Genomic DNA, 16132 nt, shown 5'->3' on the forward strand with positions numbered 1-16132 from the left:
ACGAGGCAGTGCATGGAAAATAGGTTCCTCCGTGGTGGACTGAGAAATTTTGGGCACTTTTGTAATGGTGGCAGGACCCCTTCAGTTCCTCTCGACTTTCCTGTTAAGAGCACCTCCACTTGAGTTGCGACAGGAACGTCTGGAATCCTTTCCCGACGAAGCAGTGAAAGGAACCCTCATCTCAAGCTACGAGGAGGAAACGGGGCTCCTCTTGCTTTTGGAAGGACCCTCGGGTTTCCTCTCGAGTGGAGACGGGTATGTCGGTGGACTTTTTTAGTTGCAGCAAGGGTGTGAAGGACCCTTTCGAAGTTCAAAAGGGAAGGTGTGATTTGCTTTGAGACGCCTCAGGGGAAAAGGGCCTCATGTCGCCTGGAGGGGAGAACCTCCTGAATTTTCTCGAGTTGCAGCAGGTGCCTCTTGAGTTATGACAGGGACCTCAGAGACCTGCTCCTGTGGCCTCAGAAAAGGCCAGTCTCCATGCGAGTTGAGAGGGGCCTCTCGGGATTCCTCTCCATTCGGTGCTGGGTGATAATTTCTCCTCTGGAGCCCAAGCTGGAACCTGAAGTTTCCTTTCCACTGCTGGGATGGATCTTGTGGTTCCTCTCGAGTCTCCACAGATGAATCAGACCTCGTCTCAAGTGGAGACATGCACATCCCCTTTCCTCCCTACCTCCAGCAGCATTGTCAGGGTTCCCATCGAGTTGATACAGGGATTTGTGGCTTTCCCTCAAGGCTTTCCCACAGGGTTGTCACACGTGCCTCCGTGGTGTTAGTCGATACTAGGAGTGACAGTCGCGGCAGTGTAGGGAAATCAGGCTCCTCTGGCCTGGATTGAGACATTTGGGGGTCTTTTGGAATGGTGGCACGATCCCTGGAGTTCCTCTCGACTTTCCTGTTGAGAGTGCCTCCTCTTGAGATGCGACGGCATCGCCGGGAATCCTTTCAAGACGAAGCAGGGAAAGGAACCGTCATCTCTGGCTGAAGACGGTGCAATGGGGTTCCTCTTGAGTTGTGACGGGACCTTCAGTGTTCCTCTCGAGTGGAGACAGGTATGCCTTGGAAGTTCTTTAGTTCTTTCAATGGTGTAAAGGACCCTTTTGAGGTTAAAGAAGGAAGATGTGATTACCCTTGAGTCGCCGCAGCAGAAAAGAACCTCATGTCACCTGGAGGGGAGAACCTCCTGTTTTTTCACGAGTTCTGGCAAGTTCCTCTCGAGTTATGATGAGGACCTCAGGGACCCGCTTGTGTGGCCTCAAGAAATGCCATTCTCCATGCGAATTGCGAGAGGCCTCTCGGGATTCCTCTCCAGTCGGTGCCGGGTCCTAAGTCCTCATCTGGAGCAGAGGCCAGAACCTGAGGTTTCCTCTCCAGTGCTGACATGGATCTTGGTGTTCCTCTGGAGTCTCCACAGGGGAGTCAGGCCTTGTCTCAAGTGGAGACATGCACGTTCGCTTTCCTCTAGAGCTGTAGCAGCAGTGTCAGGCTTCTGGTCGAGTTGACATAGGAATCTGTGTCTTTCCCTCGAGGCTTTCCCACAGGGATGTCACACGTGCCACCGTGGTGTGAGTCGATACTCGTGGTGACAGTCGAGACAGTACAGGGAAAGCAGGATCCTCTAGATTTGACTGAGACATTTGGGGGTCTTTTGGAATGGTGGCACTACCCCTGGAGTTCCTCTCGACTTTCCTGTTGAAAGCGCCTCCTCTTGAGATGCGATGGGAATGCCGGTACTCCTTTCCTGAAAAAGCAGGGAAAGGAACCCTCATCTGGAGCTGAGGAGGGGAAAACGGGGCTCCTCTTGAGTTGTGGCAGAACCCTCGGTGTTCCTCTCGAGTGGAGACGGGTATGCTGGCGAAATTCTTGAGTTGCTGCAAGAGTGTGAAGGACCCTTTCGAGGTTCAAGAGGCATGCTGTGATTTCCCTTGAGTCGCCACAGCGGAAAGGGGCCTCATCTTGCCTGGAGGGGAGAATTTCCTGGTTTTCACGAGTTTCAGCAGGTTCCTCTTGAGGTACCCGTTCTTGTGGCCTCAGGAAAGGCCAGTCTCCATGCGAGTTGCGAGGGGCCTCTCGGGATTCCTCTCCAGTCGGTGCCAGGTCCTAAGTCCTCATCTGGAGCTGAGGCCGGAATCTGAGGTTTCTTTCCAGTGCTGACATGAATATTGGGGTTCCTCTGGAGTCTCCACAGGGGAGGCAGGCCTCATCTCATGTGGACACATGCACATCCGCTTTCCTCCCAAGCCATAGCAGCAGTGTCAGGCTTCTCCCTGTGTTGACACAAGGATCTGTGGCTTTCCCTCGTGGTGCCACAGGGCTGTCACACGTGGCACCGTGGTGTGAGTCGATACCCGGGGTGACAGTCAATGCAGTGCAGGTAAATCAGGTTCATCGGAGTAGACTGAGACATTTGGGGGAGTTTGGGTATGACGGCACGACCCCTGGAGTTTCTCTCGACTTTCCTGTTGAAAGCGACTCCTCCTGAGATGCGACAGGAACGCCGGGAATCCTTTCCCGATGAGGCAGGGAAAGGAACCCTCTTCTCGAGCTGAGGAGGGGACAAAGCATGAGTTGTGGCAGGTCCCTCGGTGTTCCTCTCTTGTGGAGATAGGTATGTTGGGGAACTTCTTGTGTTGAAGCAAAGCTGTGAAAGATCCTTTCATGGTCCAAGAGGGAAGGTGTGATTTGCCTCAAGTCACCCCAGCAGAAAAGGGCCTCCTCTCGCCTGGAGGGGAGAACCTCCAGGATTTTCTCGAGTTGCGGCGGGTCCCTCTCGAGTTACGACGGGGACCTCAGGGACCCGCTCCTGTGGCCTCAGGAAAGGCCAGTCTCCATGCGAGTTGCGAGGGGCCTCTTGGAATTCCTCTCCAGTTGGTGCTGGGTCCTACGTCCTTGTCTAGAGCCGAGGCCATAACCTGAGATTTCCTCTCCAGTGCTGACATGGATCTCGGTGTTTCTCTGGAGTTCCCACATGAGAGTCAGGCCTCATCTCGTTGGACACATGCAAGTCCCTTTCCTCTCGAGCTGGAAATGTAGTGTCTGGCTTCCTGTCAAGTTGACATAGGGATTAGTGGCTTTCTCTCGAAGTGCCACAGGGCAGTCACACTTGCGATCTTGTTTTGAGTTGATCCTCGGCGTGACTGTCGACTCATTGCAGCATAATCAGGTGTATCTGAAGTGCTTTGGGACATCGGGGTCTTTTGGAATGGTGGCACGACCCTTTGAGTTCCTCTCGAGTTTCAGATTGAGACTGCCTCTACTTTAGGTGTGATGTGAACGCCTGGATTCCTTTCACGACTAAGCATGGAAACGGAACCTCATCTCCAGATAAGGACAGAAAACTGGGGCTTTTCTTGAGTTGTGGTGGGACCCTCGGTGTTCCTCTCAAGTGGAGACGTGTATGTCGAGGAGCTTCTTTAGTTGCCTCAAAGGTGTCAAGGACCCTTTCAAGGCTCAAGAGGGAATGTGGGATTTCCCTCGAGATGATGCATTGGAAAAGGGCCTCATCACGTGTTGAGGGGAGAATCTCCTGGTTTTTCTCGAGTTGTGACAGGAAACTTGGGGTTCCTCTCGAGTTACGACGGGGACCTCAGGGCCCGGCTCATGTTGCCTCAGGAAAGTCCAGTCTTCATGCAAGTTGCGAGCACCCTCTCGGGATTACTCTCCAGTCGCTGCTAGAGCCGAGGTCCTCATCTGGAGTTGAGGCCGGAACGTCAGGGTTCCTCTCCAGTGTTGACAAGGTCTCGGGGTTCCTCTGGAGTTTCCACAGTGGAATCAGGCCTTGTTTCGTGTGCAGACATGCATGTCCGTTTTCCTCTAGAGCTGGAAAAGCAGTGTCAGGCTTCCTGTCTGGTTGACAGAGGAATCAGTGACTTCCTCTCGAGGTTACACAGGGCTGTCACACCTGTCATCATGTTTTGAGATGATACTCGAAGTGCCCTTTGAGTCAATGCAGTGGAGTCAGGTGTATTTGGAGTGGATTGGGACATTGGGGTCTTTTGGAATGGTGGCACGATTCCTGGAGTTCCTTTTGACTTTCAAGTTGAGACCACTTCTTCTTGAGGTGCGATGGGAATGCCGGGATTCCTTTTCCAAAGAAGCACGGAAATGGACCCTCATCTCGAGATGAGGAGGGAAAAACGGGGCTCTTCTTGATTTGTGGCAGGACCCTAGGTGTTCCTCTCGAGTGGAGACGGGTATGTTGGGGAATTTCTTGAGTTGCATCAGGGGCATCAATGACCCTTTCGAGGCTCAAGAGGGAAGGTGGGATTTCTCTCGAGATGCCGCAGCGGAAAAGGACCTCATCGAGCTTTGAGGCGAGAAACTCCTGATTTTTCTTGAGTTGTGGCAGGAAACTTGGGGTTCCTCTCGAGTTACTACAGGGACCTCAGTGACCTGCTCCTGTTGCCTCAGGAAAGTCCAGTCTCCATGCCAGTTGCGAGGGCCCTCTCGGGATTCCTCTCCAGTTGGTGCCAGGTCTGAGGTCCTCATCTGGAGCTAAGGCCGGAACCTCAGTGGTCCTCCCCAATGTTGACATGGATTGCAGGGTTCCTATGGAGTTTCCACAGGGAAGTCAGGCCTCGTCTCATTTGGAGACATGCAAGTCTGCTTACCTTTCAAGCTGTCAAAGTAGTCTCAGGCTTCTTGTTGAGTTGACATAGGGATCTGTGTCTTTCTTTCAAGGTGCCACAGGGCTGTCACACATGCCATCGTGTTTTGAGTCAATACTCGGGGTGACAGTTGAGTCAGTGCAGGGGAGTCAGGTGTATTTGGAGTGAATTGGGATATCAGGGTCTTTGGGAACGGTGGCACGACCCCTGGAGTTCCTTTCGACTTTCAAGTTGAGACCGCCTTTTCTTGAGGTGCAATGGGAATGCCGGAATTCATTTCCCTGCTATTTCTGTTCTGTCCTTTGTTCTGTGTGCAGTCCTGGCAGTGTCTTATGTTAGAGCTTTTCACGTGGTAGTTATCCCGGTCTGGTATGCTAGCCCAAGGTATTTCACTCTGGTTACACTTGCAGCATTCTGGCCCGATTCTTAAAAAGCACTGCAGCCCGTGCCTCCCTGCCCAGCCCCCACTTGCTAGTGGTGGATGCTGGCATCTGGGCTGCTTCTCCGCTGGCAGAGTTACCGTTGGGCTCATAATCCATTGGTTTTAATTATTTATTTTTCTTCCCTGTTATGTTGTCCTCTATGCTTCCAAGGCTCACCACAGACTCGGCAGGGAGTGTTTCCTGGTGTTTGGAAACTTCTCTCTTTTTAAGACCCCCTTCCTGGGTCAGGACTCTCTTCCTGGGACAGAGCTCCCTCCCTACCTCTTTTGTCTTTTTTCATCTTTTATATTTTCCTACCTGTTTTTGAAGACGATGATCTGCTTTTCTGGGTGCCTGATGTCCTCTACTAGCATTCAGAAGTTGTTTTATAGAATTTACTCAGCATTGAAATGTTCTTTTGATGCATTTGTGGGGGAGAAAGTGGTCTCCCTGTCCTATTCCTCTGCCATCTTAGGACCGCCCCCCAAAATTTCATACTTTTATTCATACTTTTAAAACTTTTATTCATACTTTTTAAACTTTATTTTAATATAAATTTATTTTAACAGGAGGTTAATTACAATATTGTGTTGATTTTGCCATACCTCAACATGAATCCATCACAGGTATACATGTGTTCCCCATCCTGAACCCCCCTCCCTCCTCCCTCCCCATACCATCCCTTTGGGTCATCCCAGTGCACCAGCCCCAAGCATCCAGTATCATGCATTGAACCTGGACTGGCGATTCATTTCATATATGATATTATACATGTTTCAATGCCATTCTCCCAAATCATCCCAATCTCTCCCTTTCCCACAGAGTCCAAAAGACTGTTCTATACATCTGTGTCTCTTTTGCTGTCTCACATACAGGGTTAAAATCACTTTACAATGTTGTGATGGTTTCTGCCATAAAAAAAGAAATGCTTCACCAATTCGCATATCATCCTTGAACAGGGGCCATGCTAATCTTCTTTGTATCATTCCAATTTAAGTATATGTGCTGCCAAAGTGAGCACTGAGCCTCAATTTCTTCATCTATGAAATGGAAATGATAATTCCCTTACAAAACTGTTGTGAGGATCACATGCCAGGTATATATTAAGTGCTCAATATATGTTCACGTTCTCCTTCATAAAACAGCATCTTAGTTTTTACTTTGCTCACCATGAGCACACACTTGGGCCTGAAACAGCCTAGGTTTAATGCTTGATCCCACAATTTTAGCAACTCAGTGATTTGGGAAAAGTTGTTAACAATCTCAGAAGCACTGTTTTCTCATTTGGAAAACGGAGTTAGCAACAGTGCCCAGCTCCAAGAAGCATTCATGAACTAGTCACATCCATCAGAATCACATTAAATCACCATGGAGACAGCAGGGATGCTGAGAGAGTGCTGATGCTGAGCGGCTGCTGAGTTTCTGATGAGGGTCAATTAGGTGTCCAGGTGGAGGCTCCAATATTCTCTATCTTGATTTTACCTTTACTTTCCCACTTTTCTTTTTAAAAATATTTTTAATTATTTTTTGGCTATGATGGGTCTTAATTTCAGCATGTGGGATCTTTCATTGTGGGGCACGGTCTTCTCTCTAGATGTGGTTCCTGGGCTCAGTAGTTGTGACTTGCAAACTTAATTGCCCTGTGGCTTGTGGGATCTTAGTTCCCCCACCAGGGATCAAACCCTCATCCCCTGCACTGGAAGGCAGATTCTTAACTGCTGGACCAACAAGGAAGGGCCCTCCACGCTTTTATTTGTCTTTCTCCTTTGTCTTCTCTCTCACAGTTTCTGCTGTGTGAAAAAAGGTTGCATCCAGAACAGTATGACATGTAGCTCACATATCTTCTTTCCTTGCATGGCCTCCATAAATCTTGTGTCTGTGCATGACTCCTCAGTTCTGGGTTTTTTACTCCACACCCCCAGGTAGAATACTATGTGTTGAACTCTGTGCCATGGATTTGGTGCTGTGCACCCTCCTCTGCCTCTGATACCTCCAAGATGAAAAGACCTAATTGCTAAGAACCCAGGGGGCAAAATTAATTCTCAGGAAGGACCACGACTTAATATCTTTGCATTTCTCTTTTACCTCTGAAAGAGCATAGTCTGCTTGTTCTGTCTTGTGGCCTCTTGTTTGATCATGCTATGCATAATAAATTAGCATGGCATTTCCAACAGGAGTAATTCTACTTGCTTCTTTCCCTAAATATTTAGACTGGGGCCAAATGGCTTCTTGTTTTTACTTAAGAATTACACAAAAGGGACTTCCCTGGTGGTGCCATGGTTAAGACTGTGCCTTCCAATGCAGGGGCTGCAGGTTCAATCCCTGATGGGGGAACCAAGATCCCACATGCCTCACTGCTCAAAAACCAAAACAAAAAAAGAAGCAATATTGTAACAATAAACAACTTTAAAAATGGTCCACATAAAAAAAATTCTTAAAAATATATATGTATGCATATGTAGTCTATATGTATGTGCACGTGTATAACCCTTTGTATTAAATAGTTTGGCTTTTTACAGCAAACTACATTAGAAGCCAATTTTTTCAGACATGGATGCTTTGAAATGTAAATTCATAGTCCCTACTAACAAGAACCATAAGAATTCTATGTCCTGTACACATTTGACGACACATCCCGACTTCATGTCACCCATTTGGGAGGCTGAATGGTGTCATCATATAATCTTGGACTTAAATTTCAAAACCCTAGCTAGAATTTTCTGCTTAGCCTTTCCCTTATAACCGACAGTTTTACCCCAGAGCTAAAGACAAATGAAGAACAAAAACAGGCCTGTTGCTGTGTTGATTATTTCTTGCTCACCTCTATTTCTCTATTAAAAAAAAATAAGGTATAGTTTTTTAATGTGGACCAATTTTTTTTTAATGGCCACATCATACAGCATGCAAGATCTTTAGTTGGGGCATGCAAACTCTTAGTTGTGGCATGCAAGATCTAGTTCCCTGACCAGGGATGTAACCCCAGCCCCTTTACATTGGGAGCTTGGAGTCTTAGGCACTGGACCACCAGGGGAGTCCTAGACCCATTGTTTCCTGACTCCTTTCCCTTCGTTCCAGCAGTCCTTTCTTCCCTTAAGAACATTAATGACTGAGACCTGTTTAAGGGCAAGCATTGTGGCCAGGCTTAGATCACAAAATGTCTTGGACCAAAATGAGGTCATGCTTGATTCTCTTTCTCCAGGGACTCCCCTGACCTATCTGCTTACAACACCCAATGTTGACATAAAATAAATTTCCAGTTACTTCAACCAGATCATCAGATGCTCTGGACCAAACTCAAGACTGTCAGATTTGTACCCTTTGTATATTTCCTCAGGCTTCCCAGGTGGCTCAAGTGGTAAAAAATCCACCTACCAATGCAGAAGATACAGGTTTGATCCCCTGGAGGAGGAAATGACAACCCACTCCAGTATTCTTGTCTGTAAAGTTCCATGGACAGAGGAGCCTTGTGGGTTACAATCCACAGGATTTCAAGGAGTCAGACAAAACTTAGCCACTGGACACACACACACACACACACACACACACATGTAATTCCCCATATTTTATCTTTCCTCTTGTCATGATGGGCATTAAAGTCTTAAAATGAAGAGGGTCTATAAGGTTTTTTTCAAGGACAACCAGGAAGGGTAGTGGCTGACCAGCTCTCTCAAGATGGCTGTTCCCTTGCTCTCTGTCCATCCCTTGCCAGACCAGTGCCTGCTTCATTTACACTTACTCTAGTCTTCCTACATACTTGCCTTGGGCCCCAGCTAGTGATTGTTCTTATCAAAGTGGTGGGGAAGGGGTTTGCCGTTCTATTGGTTTCCCTGGTAATTGATGAGCCCATCTGACATCAACTCCCCTGTAACTGGCAATCACCCCCTCCACCAGGAGCAAAGACTGCTGCCACGTCCTGAAGGTGTCTGCTGCACAGAGTGGGGGTGTCACTCTAGGACTTTGCTTCAGACACAGAAGCTCCCCATCTGTCAAACCACTGATGTCTCTGTTGCTTGATGCATATGTGCATGCTAAGTCACTTCTGTCATGTCTGATTCTTTGAAACCTTATGGGCTGTAGCCCAGCAGGCTCCTCTGTTCATGGGATTCTCCAGTCAAGAACAATGGAGTTGGTTTGTCATTCCCTTCTCCAGGGGATCTTCCTGGCCCAGGGATCGAATCCCCATCTCCTGTGTCTCCTGCATTGCTAGTGGATTCTTCACTGCTGAGCCACCGGGGAAGCCCTCTGTTGCCCAATTCAGGCTTTCTTCAGTCTTGTAGCTGGGCAAATGCAGGCTTTGTAGGCTTGTGAGGTGCAGTCCAACAGGTGGGCATGAAGAGACCAGCTTCCAGAGCCCCTCAGGAAGGGGTGAGAAACTTGACAGTTTGCGGAGGTGGTGACAATTACCAAGAGGAGACGTGGTGGGGTGGGGGAGCCCCTGGGACCTGCCAGGGTGGAAAAGGAGAGCTTGAGAGGAGCCTGCCTTGGCCTGTGGATCTCCCCCTGGGGGGACTTAAGAGAAAGGGTTCCTCAAATACAGCGATAAATATACTTTGTGCTGCAATAGGATTCCATTCGAAACTTACAGCCAAGGTGTTATGAGCCCATTCTTGTGTCACAGAAAGCTAGGCTGTTCCTCCATTTGGAAGGTATTATTTTATTTTCCTTGTTCCTAAAATAGCACAAAGGAAAGCTTCTGTTTGTTTTCTTACCTTGTGCTAATCTTAGAGCAACATGAAAATGCTGACTGTACGTGGATCTTGAAACAACACTGAAAACTTCCAACACAAGAAGACAATTAATTCCCACTCCTTCCCCCTTTCCTCTTGGATTCCAACGACTGGCTGTGTTTAACCCTAGTTTTGCCTACTCTTTCCCAGAAAATCCACAACTAACATTCATGGATCTACTAGCAGGAGCATAGATTCAGTAGGGTGTGGGATTCTAGCTTGATTCTCTGGGGGCTAACATCTCATCAGAGAAATATGAGTCCTGAAAAGCATATGTTTAGTGCTGGGTTTGGGGGTCTGCATGATAACGGCTTCAGGAATGCAGCTGAGACAAAAATCCCTGAGGGTTTAAACACTCAAGCTTCTTGGAGAAGGTGGGCCTCCAAGGATAGATGTAGAGAAGGAGTAAAGAGAGCCGGCGAGTAAGTCAGAGAAAAACAAATATTGTATATTAATGCATGTATGATATGTACTATGGCAGGCTACAGTCTATGGGGTCTGTATGACCAAAGTCACAACCAAAGTGACTTAGCATTCATGCACCACACATAAATACAGAATCTAGAGTGATGAACCTATTTACAGAGAAGAAATGGAGATGCAGATGTAGGGAAGGGACTTGTGAAAACGGCAGGGGAAGGAGAGGCTAGGACAAATTGAGAACGTAGCATTGATGTATATACACTCACTCACTCTCAGAGCCACTCAGATATGTCTGACTCTTTGAGACCCCATGGACTGCAGCCCACCAGGTTCCTCTGCCCATGGGATTTCCCAGGCAAAAATACTGGAGTGGGTTGCCATTCCCTTCTCCAGTAGATCTTCCCAATCCAGGGATCAAACTAAGTCTCCTGCATTGCAGGCAGATTCTTTACCATTTGAACCACCAAGGAAGCCCCATGTATCCTCATAAATTGTGGGAGGCTGTTATATAGCACAAGGAGCACAACCTGGAGCTCTGTGATGACCTAGAGTGGTGAAATGCGGGGGGAGGGAAGCTCAAGAGGTTAGGGGGATATATATATATATATAATTATACATAATTATATATAAAATATAAAGTATATATTATAATATATAATATATATAATAATTATATAATTATATATAATTATAATATATAATATAATATATATAATAATTATATAATTATATATTATATAATATATAATATATAAATATATAATATATACATAATTATATATATAAAATATAATATATATATATATATATAATTATGACTGATTAACATTGATGTATGGCACAGAGCACCACAACACTGTAAGGCAATTATCCTCCAGTTAAAAAAATATACAAAAAGAAACAAGCAGGTTCAGGGTGCAGGCAAGAGCAGCCCATGTAGGGTATCTCTGTGGAGAAAGAGTGACCCAGTTCACTGGAGACAGCAGTCATGGCTGAAGCAATTTCTGATTCAGTGAAAGCCTAAAGTAGGATTTTCCCCAGATTAATGGAAACCCTGTGTGTTACAAACATATCCATCAGAGCATTAGAGAGAAGTAATGGATGACCTGACTCCTGGGACCTTCCAGCTGAATTTGGAGTCGGGAGAGGGACCGTGTTTGGAGAGGCTCAGCCTCTGTACGTCTGCTTGCTCTCCTGTGTTGCTCTGCCCCGTTGGGGTTGAGATAAGGGTGCATGTGCCCCCTCCTGCTCCCAGTAAACTCAGCTCGTATTATGTCTTTCTCTCGCTCTCTCCCTTCCTCTGCCTTTTCTGCTCATGGCCAGATGTTGAGAAGTCCTTCCTCGCTGTGAGTTTTGGATGGAATGTCCACCTGTGACATCAGTCTTTTGTGTGCATGCCCAGATTAGCAGGGAGCGTAAATGATGGGAACTCTATTGATACCCACCTGGTCTCAGGATCACGAGTTTCCAGACCCAGCTCTAACACCTTTTAGCTCCTTGAATGCTAGCATTTCAACTACCTGCTCTTCAGTTTCATTTATTTGTAAAATGGAGACGTTAATACCTCCCTATCTACCTTACACAATTTCCTTGAGGCTTAAATGAAATATGGTTGTGAAAGTGCTTTGGAGACAAAGAAATTCATTTATTAGGAGTAACTCAATACTTGAGGGTTACTTGAGGGGGAAAGTGGTAAAACTGGGACATTTCAATAAATCCCATCCCATCCTATGATTTTATAAAATTGTTTTATACTACTTTGTCGTTGGTTAGTAACTAGGTTGTGTCTGACTCTTTTGCAACCCTGTGGACTGTAGCCCACCAGTCTCCTCTATCCATGGAATTCTCTGGGCAAGAATACTGGAGTGGGTTGATATTCCTTTCTCCCACGGATTTTCCCAACCCAGGAATTAAACCCACATCTCCTGCTTGGCAGGTGGATCCTTTACCATTGAGCCACTAGGGAAGACCTTTATATTCCTTAAATAAGTTGAATTAGATAACTTTTTCTGCTTTTCTAACAACTCTCACTCTAACAGTATCTTTTTTCCTCCCTAGATCTCCTTAAATGCAGAACTCAGGGCCTCCCTACACATTCCAGCTCAGCTTGCTTGGCTTCCTCACCAGCCACTGGGCCTCCCAGCCACTGAAGCAGCAACAAAAACTCTCACACAGCATCTTCAGAGGCTCTCTGGATTTCAATCATCACCCCAGGCCTTCCAGCAGCAGCTGATGCAAAAGAAATGTGAAAAGATTTCTCAAAAAATGACAAGATGCTCTACACAGAGACTTAGATGTCACTTGGCTCCTCGCTTAGAAATGGCTTAGGAACCTTATTGTGAAAGAAAGTCCTTCAGTGTTTCAGGAACAGGTATTCACAGCACAAGCACTGACATATTTATAAACTTGGGGATGTGATGATAGATACTGTGGAGTGGATAAAGGGACATATGATAGTGTCCTTGGTGACGTCGGCTGTGTGAGACCAGGTCTGAGAAGGATATAACCAGCACATCCCCAAGGCTCCACAAGTGGTTTAGTGATGGGATGATTGACCGTGGTGTCATAGTTTGCTGGGGCTGTTGTAACAAAGTCTTAGTCTATTTAGGCTGCTGAAGCAAAAGTACCATTGATAAGGGGGTTTCCCTGATGTCTCAGAGGTAAAGAAACAGCATGCAATGCAGGAGACTTGGGTTTGATCCCTGGGTTGGGCAGATGCCCTGGAGAAGGAAATGGCACCCACTCCAGGATTCTTGCCTGGGAAATCCCATGGACAGAGGAGCCTGGTGGGCTATAGCCCACAGGGTCACAAAGAGTTGGACACGACTGACTGACTAAACCACCACCACCATTGATGAGTGGCTTAAAAACAACAGACATTTATTTTCTGGAGGCTGGGAAGTCCAAGCTTAAGATGTGGGCAAGGTTGATTTCTTTTGAAGCCTCTCTCCTTGGCTTGCAGACAACTGTCTTCCCCCCACAGACTGTCTTCTTTTTCTGCTGGTTGATGTCCTAATCTTCTCTTACTGTGTATATGCTAAGTTGCTCAGTCGTGTCCAACTCTTTGACATCCCATGGACTGTAGCCCGCCAGGCTCCTCTGTCCATGGGCTTCTCCAGGCAAGAATACTGGAGTGGGTTGCCATGCCCTCCTCCAAGGTGATCTTCCAGACCCAGGAATCAAACCCACATCTCTTATGTCTCCTGCATTGGCAGGCAGATTCTTTACCACTAGTGCCACCTGGGCTTCTTATTATATGGACGCAAGTCAGATTGGATTAGGGTCTACCTGTATGACTTTGTTTAACTTTAATTACCTTTTTGAAGACATTCTCCTAAGACAGTCACATTCTGAGATCTTGGGGGTTAGAACTTCAACATACGAATGTGGGGGGTGGGGGTTACAACCCAGCCCTTAACACACTGTGGTCAAGGTAAAGAGAATCAAAATGAATGGAGAAGCCACTGGGAACTATTAGCAGAAGCCTCTATCATCCTTGGGCTTGGAGAAACAAAAGAGAAAGGATGTGCTATTCCTAGAAGCCATCCACAGCTGTGGTCATAGGAGAGGGGCTGCCCAGCATGAGTGCTATATGACAGAGAAAGGCACCCATGGTGGAGACCAGGCTCTGGCAGAGAGGGAGGGATAAGACCCACCCCCTCTCTCCCTACCCTTCACACTCCTCCCTTCACATTCTGATAGTGCTTCCCTTTGGACAAGAGACAAGAAAGAAGCGCTGAGACACCAAAGCCTGTGGGCTGCAGCTTGTAGATGTTAGGCTTTGAGGCAGGGAATGGGCTGAAAAGTGTGGCCAGAGGTGGGAGGGGATTGGTAGGATTTGAGTGGGACGATGAAGAATCACCAGCTCAGTGGAGAAAACAAAGAAATTTCCAAAGGAGGAATTAATTATGCATATTCAGGTAACATAAGTGGGCTTTAAAGTGTCATTGGAAAAGAGAAAATGCTACTTAACTGCAAAAAAATTAGTCATACATTCAAAACTGAACCGCATATTCATGTAACTATTTCCAGTCCCAGAAGATACTATTCTAAGATATTTGTTTGCAGAAGTAAAGCAGAATGATAGAAAATTAGGTTTGTCAATCTTGTCATGTTGAACACTTATGTTCTTAAAATGGATGGGAAGTATTACTGGAACTGTTTGGTAATAGAAAGCAGTTCTCTGCTTCAGGAGGGTGCCTGTGTGACCACACCCATCAATGGTCACAGCGTGGTTATATGAACTGGGTACGTCCCCTGTGTTATCGTGCTGGGGCTGCCATAGCAAAATACAATAGGCTGGTGGCTTTGACAACAGAAACTTGTTTCCTCACCATTCTGGGGGCTGGAAGCCTGAGAGCCAATGTTGACAGGGTGGATGTCTGCTGAGAGCTCCCTTTGGGAGCTCCTTTTCAGTGTGTGCTCACATGGTCTTTCCTGGGTGAGTTTGTAGGGGGAAAAAGCGAGGGGGAGGGGGGAGGGGGAGAAAGAGTGATCTCGGTGTCTCTTCTTCTTCTTCTTCTTCTTCTTTTTTAACTTAAGTTCTAATCATCCTGATATACTACAAATATTCACAGTTGGTGAACACCATTATAACAAATACAGATAGAAGGATGTATAGAGAGCCACATAGATGGAGTGACTGTAACAGGAATAGGCTCAATCTGTACGTGCTGTTTTTAAAGTATAGTGTTGAATTTAGTGTTACTTGAATTTTTTAAAAAAATTATTTGACCACACCAGGGCTTAGTTGAGGCATATAGGATCTAGTTTTCTGACCAGGGATCAAACTCAGACCCCCTGCATTGGGATACAGGCTTGATCTCTGAGTCAGGAAGATGCCCTGGAGGAGGAAATGGCAACCCACTCCAGTATCCTTGCCTGGAAAATCCCATGGACAGAGGAGCCTGGCGGGCTACAGTCCATGGGGTCTCAGAGAGTTGCAGATGATTGAGTGATTTAGCACACACTCATGCATTTCCCTAAAGGCCCCACATCCAAATCCAGCCACTCTGTGGTTAAGACTTCAACATATGAGTTTTAGAGGGGACACAAACATTCAGTCCATAACATCCCATTCATATAGTGATATGAAATAGATGACACTTGATATGTTGATACTGATAGTCATAAAGAAAACTTCATTGCACACCTACTGTGTGCCAGAATCTCTGCTAGGCTCTGCGATTATAGGTAGAAGGAAAAAAAAAAAACAAACTACCTCAGTCTTTAATGAGTTTATAACTTGAAAAGAGACAGAGAAACTGTTATAACACAGGGGTCACTACCAGGAGAGCCTGAGCATTTGTGCTAAGTCACTCGATCATGTTTGTTTGTTTGTTTGTGTTAAATTTAAATTTATTTATTTTAAATTGAGGTTAATTACTTTACAATATTGTACAGGTTTTGCCATACATCAACATGAATTCGCCATGGGTGTACACGTGTTCCCAATATTGAACCCCACTTCCACTTCCCTCCCTGTACCATCCTTCTGGGTCACCAGCCTCAGTGCACCAGCCCTGAGCATCCTGTATCATGCATCAAACTTGGACTGACAATTCGTTTCCTATATGATATTATACATGTTTCAGTGTCATTCTCCCAAATCATTCCACCCTCTCCCTCTCCCACAGAGCTCTTTGATAACCCTTGGATTGTAGCCCGCCAGGCTTCTCTATCCATGGGATTCTCCAGGCAAGAATACTGGAGTGGATTGCCATTTCCTTCTACAGACCCAGGGATCCAACCCATGTCTCTTGGGTCTCCTGAACTGGCAGCAGGCTCTTTTCCACTAGCACCTCTGGTGGCTCAGATGGTAAAGATTTCACCTGCAATGCAGGAGACCTGGGTTCTATCCCCAGGTCAGGAAGATCTCCTGGAGGAGGGCATGGGTGCCAGTATTCTTGCCTGGGAGTTCCATGGACAGAAGAGCCTAGCAGGCTACAGTCCATGG

General features: G+C 46.5%; 1 non-coding gene across 1 annotated transcript; it reads right to left on the reverse strand.

Moving 5' to 3' along the window:
- Window positions 1–5940: 5940 nt before the first annotated feature.
- Window positions 5941–6047, reverse strand: LOC120859415. The gene has a single exon (XR_005720078.1). It is a non-coding gene; the product is annotated as a U6 spliceosomal RNA (small nuclear RNA).
- Between the last annotated feature and the right edge of the window lie 10085 nt (window positions 6048–16132).

Source organism: Oryx dammah, unplaced genomic scaffold (assembly GCF_014754425.2).
Source record: "Oryx dammah isolate SB20612 unplaced genomic scaffold, SCBI_Odam_1.1 HiC_scaffold_2, whole genome shotgun sequence".
NCBI lineage: Eukaryota > Metazoa > Chordata > Mammalia > Artiodactyla > Bovidae > Oryx > Oryx dammah.